Source organism: Phragmites australis, chromosome 18 (assembly GCF_958298935.1).
Source record: "Phragmites australis chromosome 18, lpPhrAust1.1, whole genome shotgun sequence".
NCBI classification, from domain to species: Eukaryota; Viridiplantae; Streptophyta; class Magnoliopsida; order Poales; family Poaceae; genus Phragmites; species Phragmites australis.
The window spans coordinates 25235619-25246218 of record NC_084938.1 but is presented as its reverse complement, the minus strand read 5'-3'; positions in this window follow the sequence as shown (position 1 = coordinate 25246218).

The following is a 10600-nucleotide window of genomic DNA, read 5'->3' as shown; positions in this document are numbered from 1 at the left end:
AGAGAAGTTCATGTACACTTAACAAGACATCCAAGCCACCAAAGTGTTCAAAGTGATCATTCAAGGCGATTAAGCACACTATTAGAGAGTAATTAGCGCTTATAAGCCTACAGAGAGTGTTGCTAGGTGATTACTGCCTAGAGAGTGGATCAAGGAGTGATCCAACCGTATACCAAGTGGTACGCCGGCACATTGGAGTCTTGGTGACTCGTCAGCAAGCTTGTTGACCATCCGACTTGGTGTGGAGCGACGGCAGGATGATTGTGCGGGGACGCGGAGACCCTTGCCTTGGTGGCTCAAGCTCCAAAGTGATCACGACGGCAAGGAATCGGAAGAGAGGCTAGTGGTGAGACCTTGCCTTAGTGGCTTGGTGGCTCATCCGGGTGGAGGCCTTGTCTTTGTGACTTGGTGGCTCAAGATCCGTGACTGGATACTGATCGAGAGCATATCTTTTGTGAAGCTCCAACGTGGACTAGGCGTGGTATTCATGCCATCGATACCATGGGGAAAATTCCTTGTGCCGAGTTTGCTCTCTCTACCTTATTTATGTTTCCGCATTTACATTCTTGCAGTTTACCTTCTTAGATAGGTTGCAAATGCTTTGATCGGTATAGTAGACACACTAGATATACCTAGAGCACATTTAGATAGAAATTGATATAGGTTTAGCTTGTGTTGTTTTTTAAGTCAAAATTGTTCTAAGTGTCCTAATTCACCCCCCTCTTAGGACATCACCGATCCCTTTGTAGGGGCTGGAGTGGTCCTGACCTCACCCACCGGCAACCTTCTTAGATACATAGTTAAATTATATTTTTCAGCCACTAACAGTATTACAGAATACGACGGCCTCTTGTCTGGAATGCGAGCAATCACCGCACTTGGGTTAAACATCTATTAACGATAGGGAACTCGCTATTGTTTGTTAACCAAGTGCATAAGGAGTTTCAGTGCTTTCTGATATCCACAGAGGCATATGTGGTAGCCACGCTTCATACCGTACTCTAGTTGGAAAAGCATTCTGACAAGGATTTTATTGGCACACTGCCCTCCAAGATGCTTGCGAGCTGGTGAAATGGTGCGAATCATGTCAATACCATTGCTAACAAACCAACCTACTAGCCTAAACTCTGCAAACTATACTACTCTCTTGGTCTTCCATTGTCTGGGGGCTCGATATCGAGGGACCGCTCGCTAAAGCTCAGGCGGTTTTGAATTTCTATTTCTGGCAGCCGATAGATTCACCAAGTGGATAAAGGTAGAGCCCATCAGGAAGATCACCACCGCAGCAGCGATTAAGTTCATACAAGGGCTGGTAGTGCAATTTGGCAGTCCAAATCGCATAATTACGGACAATAAGACTCAGTTCGACAGCAGTGATTTCCTGGACTATTGCGAAGAGATCAGGATCAAAGTTTGCTATGCGTCAGTGGCACACCCAAAAAGCAACAGACAGGTCAAAAGGGCAAATAGGATGATGCTGCAAAGGATCAAAACCTGGGTCTTTGATCGGCTTAAAAGCTATTCAAGATGTTGGGTGGACAAACTACCCACAATATTCTGGTCGCTGCGAACAACTCCCAATAGGGCTATGGTCGAAACCCCTTTCTTCCTTGTTTTTGGCTCAGAGGCAATGCTTCCCTTTGAGATCGCCTTCCAATCGCCTCGAGTGGCCAACTACTTGGATGACGATCAGGTGGCGCGACGAGAGGATGATGTAAACTTGATCGAAGAGTTCCACGAGTGTGCTCTAAAGCAAGCTGTCCGATATCAGCAAAGCCTCAAATGCTATCCCAGCCTTAAGGTGCAGGAGCAGAGACTGGTCGTAGGTGACCTCGTCCTTAGGCAAATTCAGAATAAGACTGGTCGGAATAAACTCTCTCCCAAGTGGGAAGGACCCTACATAATGGTCAATGTCACCCGACCTGGTGCGGTCAAGCTAGCCATGGAGGACAACTATGAATTACACAACTCTTGAAACATTGCCCTGCTGCGCAAATTCTATGTGTAGGGTTTCTTGGAGACGTGCCTATCTCTCTATTTTGCAAAACCGCTCAGACGAGCGTGGAATATAACTTGTAAGTTTTTAAAGTTCGAAGGACCAGACTCTCTGTTTTACATGATTTCACGATTAACAACGGACCCCCACCAGAGTGGCTCTCCGACCGCAGCACGCGACAACACTCGACAACCACTACAAGATTTGGCAACCAGGAATTTAAAACAACTAGATGGCCGAGGGCTCTTGAACAGTGTGGGATCGTTGCTCGCGTAATGTCAAAGGTATGAACGGCTCGGGATAGCGACCACAAGGCCACAAGTCTCCACTCGGATCGGGTGTTGGTTGCCGCCGAGGGACTTGTCGTGCTAAGGGTTGTCTCGTGCTTCGAAAGCCTAACTAATGTGGGGAATTATCCAAATAATATTCCAATTAATCACCAGAAGGATTATTATTCATAATCACCACCTCGATGATTAACCAAAATATCATCCCAGTAGTCCCAGCATGTGTTTTGTGCCCAAGGATCGGAACCATGCCTTCTAACATGTACATCACAACATAGCTTAATAAAGAGCAAGTAATAAATATTTATATTACTAGTATTAAGCATGCAACTGATTTCAACAATTTACAACAAAAGCGAGCTAGGAGGAGATAAAACCCCTCAACTCCTAACCAAAAAAGAACTACGCAATGGAAAGTTAAACTTATAAACAACAAAAGAGAACGGCGCCGCATGCCCTTAGGCACCATCTCAAAAATACCACTTTCAGAGTAGGATGCACTACTCTTGCCCGCCACCAAGATCGGCAGGCACGAAGTAGCCAAAAATAGCCTCTTCCTCAGCAGCAGGAGTACCTGAAAACGCAGGCATGAGTACGAATGTACTCGCAAGATTTAAACCATATAGAGCACATATACATAGCTCGACTCCAAGGATTATGCATTGATCATTAGCAAGGATGAGCCACAGGTTAGGTAAAACATATGCACTAGGCATCCTAAACATACGTGCAAGCGACTGAAACTTTACCAAAACATATGAAAACTACCCTACAACTAACAACTGAACAAAGTAACTGTAAACAACATGTATATCAATAAATAACAAGTACCAACATCACCATCTCCCATATACCGAACCACAAACCATACTCGAAACTCTACAACTGATGCAGATGGACAGAAGCATGCTCATGACCTAGAGCGCGGCAGTTCGAACTAGACCCTGCAGGGGGATACTCCTAGACCCACACGACACGAGGACCATTTGGCTTGGGCCACCGGCCAAAGTGAACACAAGGGGTACTCGTGACAACCTTTCCCAACCAGTCCCAACCGTTTGGATCATGTATCGCTCGGCGCGGCAATACTAGAACTACTTCCGGAGCAAACTAGTACTGCTACAAGCCCGCCCGCTCACACCGTCGATGTCCAAGCCCAAAAAGTCACAATTGCGAAGGTATTCGGCTCGCCTTACAATTAGATCAGCATGTGGTGAGTAAGGTAAGTGCTAACGCCAACAACACCAACGATCGGTACTTAACAGGCGCAAAGCGGTCTACGGTATTCGGTTTTCCTCTACTGGCCTACCCAGGGGAACTCTACACCCGGGCAAGACAAAACACTATCCTAGCACCGCCCACACCTCGTCTCATACTCACCACTCATACAACCATCTCAACCTCAACAAGTGTATGCAATCATAAGAATGTCCTATGCTCGTGAACAACGGAATGCATCGCCATTCGACTTCTACCGAATGACCTAAGCAAGGCTAAGCATATAAGTCGAACTCATACCTAGACATTGACAACCTCTCAAGGCTACAAGGAATGTAAATACACAAGTATTCATGGTAGAAGAATGCAATCGGCATAGGTTCTACCCATTGGCACCCGACACTGACTCACTAAACATGCATACATACATAAGCATAATTCATCAATTTTAGACTTATCCAATTACACAAGATGGGTCAATATGCTTAGTTGATTGCCTTGCTGTTCAGGTGGCTACCCAAAGTTTCCCTCGCCCTCCTGGATCACCGGCTCGACGTCCTCTAAAAAGAATAACGCGTGCAATGCCATGAGTATGAATAAAGTGCAACAATGCATGCCACAATGCTTAACAAATGCTAGAAGTATAAGATATACGAATCAATGCAATACTAAACAATCTAAATGAAACTCGGAAAATAACAGCCATCCGGAGTATCCGGACTGGTTCGGTGTATCCGGATTTGGACCCTCCGGGTGACCCTCCGGGAGAGGCGCTCTATTACTGCTTTTTATTATTTGACTGGCCCGGAGTATCCGGGTGAATCCGGAGTATTCGGGTTCTAGAGTATCCGGGTCATCCTCCGGGAAAGACTTTCGGTTAGTATTATTTTAACTTGACTCGGAACCTCCGGGTTGGTCCAAACTATCCGGGATATACCGGATACTCAGAGTGAGGTTCCGAACGGAGCTCTCGGCTATGCGATCACATAACTACCCGGAGTCTCCAGGCTTGTCCAGATAATCCGAGCTATACAGACTTGGTTTCTTCATGATTTTTTCACTTGGGTGTTTTGACTCATTTTACAAATCTGTGCTACACAAACATGTACATGCCATATCCAAATGATCCTAAACCAAACTCGCACCCTAAACCCTAACCAATTTTGAACACAATTTATCGAACAAAATCTGCTGAACCCGGAGTATTCGAGTGAGTCCGGAGTATCCGAGTCAGCCAAAAAAGCTGTTCTCGAGTGAATTTTTGGTCGATTCGAGTTGTGATCTTTTCTAAGCCTAAAAGGAACATGTTAGGGATAGTCTAAGGGTACTAGAACTTGTTCATCAACTACCAACATGACTCTAGAGCTCAGATTCGACTAAAACTCCATTTTTGCTCCAAAAAGCTCAAAATGCCAAGAACTCCAAGAACTACTCAATTCCTCCACGAAAACGAAAATGGTTTGGATGGATGAGTAGCTTATGAGCTAGAGAATGCAATGGAACCACATGCATACCTTCAATCCTCCACTTGTGCTCAGATTTTGGAGGAAAAGAGAGAGTGAGTGCTTGAGCTTGAGTGAGAGGGGGAGGGGGAGCTGCAGCTGGGTGCTGCACTTGGTGAGGACGTGGTTGAATGAGGGAGGAGAGAGAGAGAGAGAGAGAGAGAGAGAGAGAGAGAGAGAGAGCAGGTGGGCTGCTGCCCACTTGAGAGAGGGAGTGGGTGAGGGGTGGGGCCACATGTGGGGCCCAAATGTTAGAGAGAATAGGTATTTTCAATGTATTTTCCATTATTTTCTCCCCCAACTTTCTCTCTTATCCTAATGATTATTAATGAAGTGCATTAGCGCTCCGGATTACCATTACGCAAATTTTAAGCATAATACTTAAGAAGCATAATTTTGCTTAAATGCGTGATTAAGGAATTGGGACATGACAACTAACGAGCAGGGTAGAACAATAAGAGCCTCCTCGCCTTGACAACATAGGGGAAATTCTTTGAACACTCTAAACAGTGGTTCGAACCAAACAGTCCAAAACCCGCAGGGCTCCCGTATAGTCTTCCAGCCATCGGCGAGGCCATCAAAAAGGGCTGAAACATTTTTTGTTCATGAGAAACATAGGCTACATGCTGGTCAATTACATTCGACCAGGCTAACTACCCTATTACATGCTTGTTCCTTCCCCCTCGACTCGAGTGGCTAGAGCCAAGTTGATGGAAAGGTTCCGCCTAACGCTTGCAAATCATAAAGATCCACCGCCTCCAAGAATTCAGAAGTATATGAACCCCTACTTGCCCTTAAACGAGTTGAGGAACTTCTTATACTCTTCCTTAGGGCAGTAGCTGGTCGCCCGGGGAATTGGACGACAACCTGCGTGGGGGCCAGGTAGGGAGGCCAGCGCAAAGATCATACTAGAGCTGCTGACCGGTGCTGGTGAACCTGGCTGACCCTCTTTCTGCTTCTCCTCCGCCTTCTCCTCTTCATTGGTCTCCTCCTTCAAAAGGTCCCAGTTGATCTTCTCCTCGTCTTCAAAGATGTCAATAACCTCGACTAGGGCAACCGCTCAGGCCAGAGATCGAGTGGGAGCGGTAGGGGGAGACTCTCTCTCTAGCGAGGGAAACACGATGGTAGCTAGCTCTAACCCTGCGAGCAGGACCTTGAGATTATCTGCCACCCAGGGGCACCACAGCAAGCGGAGCCGATGTCAGAGGCGACTCGGCCCTTGACAAATCCTCCAAAATCATTGACCTTCCCGATGAAAAATGGGAGGAGGACGTCATGATCCACAAGAAGAGTTGCCTTCTTATCTTGCAAAAAGCATCGATGGGTGGCCAACTGGGTGAACTCAGGCTTTTATAGCCCGACCGGCCATTGATTCACACTTGGGGTGGAAGGTGGAGCCACTGCGTGAAATGTTCCCAATCCTATCATTTACTACCCAGGGGGCTTATGGCCGCTTCCTTGCCAAAACCGTTCATGCGTGGCTGCGTCTAGACACCAAAGCCTTAGTGTTTTATACACATCTCGTCATGACACTTCACTCTCAGAAGTACTGGGAAACCTCAACTGGAGCGGCATCCAAACCGCTCGAAATCCAAGGGGGCATGCATAGGGAACTGAAAGTCCCTCGGGCCCGATGGCAATCAATGTTTCTCTCTCTCCCTCTCTTTCTCAGGACACATAACCTCCCCACGTGACGTGGAGTTTAGAGTCATACTTTGAAAGCTAATGGTATCGATGACCACTCTCTGGGTGGACTATGTTCCCTCGGGGTCCATGTGGTGCTACCAGACCTGACCAAGACCATAGGGAAGCTTGGGGGCTACTGTCAGAGTATTGAGTAAGGGGGCATCCTAGCTAATAGGCACCGTGTGGGGTATGGCTTCCGGCGAGGGATATTTCCAGAACCCTGGCCCATCGCGTGGCCAATCCTTGCCTGACACTACCAGCGCGAGGCTTGAGCGACCAGCCTCCTTGCGATTTGATGTGATCCTGTGACCAGCCTTTGTTGGTCGTGGGGCGTACATACCTAACATATCTAGTCGCATTTATTGATATATACTCAAGTATTTTCCTTCACAAGGCTCCTCCTTTAGTGAGTAGAGTCATGGCTAGCGCAGATGGGAAGTGCCCCCTCCTATAGCATTAATTGCTACAGAGTGGGATGCTACGGACCAACTTAGCACCAAACTAAAGATAGGATAGGGTTTGCAGAATGACCAGGCAAGTGGAGGAGTTTGCAGGCGGATTCACGGAAGGCTGGGACGAAACAGCTTGGCAAATGAGCTTGCGGCGCACGGTGAGGGGACAGGTAGGGCTACCGAGGTAAGGTAAGAGTGGAGGCGTCCAAGAGGATGGGATTGGCCCCGTAATACCACCGACGCAAGGTGCGGCGTGCACGCTCCGTGTGATGATGGTCTAAGAAAAGTGCATCTAGCTAGGTATGAGTCAGCTGAAAAGGGTCCACTTGTAAGTTCTCCTTCTCTTGTATATAAAGAGGAGAATGAGTCGAGCAAAGGGGGACTCATCTGTAACCAGTTCATAAACACTGATAACAAAATACACAGGATGTAAGGTTGTTATCCTTTGGGAAGTCTGAACCTGAATAACCCCTATGTTCTTAAGTTCATCACAAACACAAGCACACCACAAGTGTTGTTCACGCACCCATGGACCGGTACACCCTGGAATCATTACCAGGGACTAACCCTCGATAAAGTTATATATGTTTGGACTCTTTTAGTGATGAGGACATCACTTATTCAGATACATAAAAGGTGAACTTGTTCCTTATTTTTCATATTTTCTAGGTAAAGGATGGGATACTACACATTTTGTTGTGATGTTTTGTTGTTTAGGAATATCAGAGAAGCATCACAAGCTTATATGGACATCACTCATTGAAGGCTAAGTCTACTTAGACTCAAAGTGGAGCTCTAGTCAGACTCCAAATTCAGTTTAGAGTCTCAGGATAACACGTCAATAAAATAGGCACAACTTTCGCATACGGAGTCCAATTGAAGTATTCTTTGACTTGCTAGAAAGTTTATGACAAGCTCTTTTCAATAGATCTAATATCACCCTTAGATTCCTTATATATTAATCAAAGTTATTGAAATAAGGTGTTGCATCACTGTTTTGGACCTTGTCGGGTTTTATAAGCGTGTCGAAGTCAGAGTCCAGGTTATATACGCCTCTCCCTATGGCTGCATAACCCTAGGTCGATCTCCTCTCCCTACGACGGCTACCCATCATAGTTTAAGTTCGGGTTTTGCTTAGATTATTATGTTTAAGACAGTTTTATGGTATATTGGTTTGTGGAACCCTAACTCCAAGTTCTTTATTGGTAATTAGCAATATTTAGATTGCATCTACTTTGTTCTTGCTTGTATTCTCGATTCGTTTACCGGAAAAACCTTATTGGTGAGGTCAGTCGTGTTTTGACATGCTTGATAACTACGGAGTAGTGGTTGCAAGGGTTTTTTGATCTATTTAGGTTGGAGCATTTGGATTATTAATATTAAAACTCTACCAAATTGCCTTATCACATTATTTTTCAGCAGATCAGGCAATACTCCCATCATCTAGGCTTTCATCGCTTAGGTGAATAAACAATGGTGGCTGGTGATAGTACACTGAGTGAGATTTTGACTATGCATGTAAATATCATACTCACAAAAGTTTATCCCAGGAAAGATGATGAATGCCTTCGGAATAGAGATGGCACCCACACAATCTTAACGCTAATAGATATGATTGTTATCACGCTACCTGTTGCTTGCATGGTAGTGTGCGCAAATAATATCCAACTATTTTTAGTCTATTTTTGTCCGACTCCAACTACAAAACAATTCGTATTTAAATCAGTATCTGCAATATCCGCTCCCAACTCTGAATTCGACCCAAAAAAAAAAAGATGCGGATATGGTAAGAACATTATGTGTCCGAATCTGATCTTTTTTCATCTTACCGGGAGCTAATTAGGCTTTGAGATGGTAAACTGTGATAGTGAGAAAAAGCTCAGGACAGTATGAATGGTATACTGAGTTAGAATATAACATATAATTATTAAATTTTAATAACTACTTATATCAACAGTTATTATATATATGATATATAGTCAATTTTTTGCAAAAAATTGAATGTACATTTGTACATCCATACTCCAAGGTGGGCCCGCCCATGGTCATGATGGATTGGGTCCTTGCCACTTTCCTAGGGATAAGAAATGGCTGATTTTATCCGGCGATATTGGAGAATAAAACTGATGACAACGATTCTCACCCTTACATGCATGCTGCACGCCGGAGAATAAAAGTGGGATTTAGGCGCTGTGGATGGGAGCACAAAGTCCCTTTTTACGACGGCTTTGGATTTGGTCAATTGTTCTGTGTTTAGAAAAAGAGAACGCATATATCTAGTTAGAGATTGGATGTTCATTGTAAATTATATGCGTAAATTGCCGCCGGTCAAGGTCGTCGATTATGTATTTTAGCATAGGAAATACGCGGGCAGGAGAAACTTTCATTACATCATAGCTCAGCAAAGGAGCATTCCAATCATCTCAACTCGATCGAACCACTTCCAACTCGGTCTCGTGAAGATGGAAAAGACTCATCAGCCTCCTCTCAAAAAAGAAAAAGGAAAAAAACACAAACTCGTCACCCGTAGTATCATTCGATGACCGGAGCAGGCGCTAAGGATACCCTGGTGCGCACAACATGATCCTGTTTATAGGGTATATTTGGTTTGCGACATCAGAAATCCAGATCAATTTTTAGTGATACCTAGTGATTTGACTAGCGTTTGGTTTGAAGTAAAAAATTGGGTGCATCTGAATTTTTTTGGTTGTGCTCGTCTACAGTCAACTAGTAGCGGGGCAAATTTTGGTTGGTCGATTTGCCCCACCGTGTTTTATCGGGCTGTCAAATTTTGGTATTAGGCTAACTTTAACTATGATTAATATTTGGCTTGATACTTCGGGACCTGCGACCAAACAACCCATAGTAACTATATAATTTTTAAGTAATGCTCAACTAAGCAGCATTGTAGTGTCTTTTGGAGCACATGCACCAGGGTAAGTGAACCGGGCGTTGCCGCTGCACCGGAGTGAGAGAGAGACAGGGTGCGAATATGAAGCCGATCAGATTATGACGCAAATGGGCAAAAACAAAAGCTGGAATCTAGTGGTGTTCTAGTGAAGATCGCATCATATTGTCCCAACAAGTTGACGCGATATACAAGGCACCAAGAAGTTTCTTCAGGTTCCTATCTTGCTCATACAAGCACAGCCTTTCAGATATGCTCTGCAACAGGACCGGTTCCGGAGGGGGTCGAGCGGTGCGACCACCTCGGGTCCCTAAAATTCAAAGACTCTATATGTATATATATATATATATACTATGTATATCGGTCCAAAAACAAACTGAAAAAATTAAATCTGAATAATTTATATTTAATAATAAGATCTTATTTTTAATCTCATCGCAGGTCATCAAAATATCATGACCAAATCTGCAACCATTGTTGACCAACGTCCCTTCAAGGATTAGTCCGTTATAATATCAGCATAAATGAATGGAGCTGCGCCGTGCGTGCGC